Below are 1,741 nucleotides of genomic sequence, written 5' to 3'. Positions count from 1 at the left end.
GCGTACACACACGCAGTTCATGCGAAACGAAATGTAGTCAATATAGGTGCAAATATACTTTCTGTAGCATAGTTATGGTATAAAAAATTTTTTTGAGATTCATTTATGTTTCGTTTCAGTAATAGAAAAATATTTTTAAAAAGATCCCAACGGTGATGTGCTAAAAATAACAGTTAAATCGCCCTTAACTTTTTTGCATTGTGAAACCAAATTCAACACCGTATTTATGAATTTGTTTCTCTTACCATGATACATGGGATCTTTTTAAAAACCTTTTTCTGCAACTCAAACGAAAAGTAAATGAACCTTCCAAAATTAATATGCGTCACCAATGTAGCAAAGTACAGCATTTATTTGGAACAATGTAGTAAATGTTATAAAATTTGGAATTGAATGTGATGGCGAAGAAAGCCAAGCTCCAAGAAAATTCAGAAGGTATAGTTCAAATTTTTATACAAAAATAATTTATTATTTTACAATTTTTGAACGAACGCTGAACAAAGTGTGTAGAAAGGAATATGTGACTGTTGTGAACGTAAATTAATTTAAAACATTTACTGACAGATGCATGTAACAAGACATAAATTCATTTGACATCACTTACTATGTATTTTATCTATGTAGAGTTATAGGCTGTAGAATAAATACTGACTAACGCAGTAAAAAGTTTTCGCGGCATTGAATACTCTCACTGATAAAGCAGCAGAGCAGGAATACGACAAGGACGCTAAGAATGTTAAAAAACATTATCTTCAAACTGGTTATAAAGACTGGAATAACATTTCTGAAATTACATTGAAACAGCCGCTGAGGCTTTCTTCTTCGCCAAGTTTCTGAATTTGTCATAATAACCTGAATAACATTCTTTTTCAGATATATTTGCGAGTGTTGTGAGTACTGTCAAATCAGCTAAACTTCATGCTGCTTATAAAAACCAGAATAATATTTCAACAAATTAGTTGCTTAAACCGCAACTCCCCATGATGAAAACAAGAATCCAAACAGTGGTACTTCAAGGTGAACGGTGTTGTTCCTTCAACATCCAGGTGGCAATTAAACTAAACTCTTTCAAAATCGGCGCGTTTCATAAAAATTATCAGACATCCATTCGCACCACATTGACTCTGACATACAGTGACATACATTTACTAAGACGTGTGTTGTCACAAAAATGTATGTGTACTCACACACACATACACCCTCAAACACATACTTGTCAGTCATTGGCCTAACGTGAGTAAGGAACGTGCAAGGACACAATACACTGACTGACACATACACACTCATTAAAAAAGTGACGTCGTCGTCGTCGTGATATAAAATGTCTTTTACGATAGTTGACTTGCAAAGATTATAATGTTAATTTTTTGTAATGCAAATATGCAAATGAAAATAAAGTTTAGTTGTTAGCCGAGAAGTTGCTGAATCTTTTGATTCTCCATACGTCAAAATCGGCAACTCAGTTTTTGAATGCATAAAAAACATAAGCGCGCGCGAACACACACACGCACGCACGCACACACACACACATACTCACACACACACGCACTGACATGCACTCACGCACACACGCACCCCCCCCCCACACACACAAACACGCACACAAAATCTCTTTTATATATATAGATAGATATACAACGGACAGTCCGATAGTGGTCTAGCTGGGGGAAACTTCGAAGTCGCTGTCAATGCTATTCTTGTTAACGAATTATTATTTGTACACTATGAATTATAGAGTATT

Source organism: Octopus bimaculoides, chromosome 14 (assembly GCF_001194135.2).
Source record: "Octopus bimaculoides isolate UCB-OBI-ISO-001 chromosome 14, ASM119413v2, whole genome shotgun sequence".
In the NCBI taxonomy this organism is placed as follows: domain Eukaryota; kingdom Metazoa; phylum Mollusca; class Cephalopoda; order Octopoda; family Octopodidae; genus Octopus; species Octopus bimaculoides.
Note: the sequence above shows the minus strand (reverse complement) of the source record.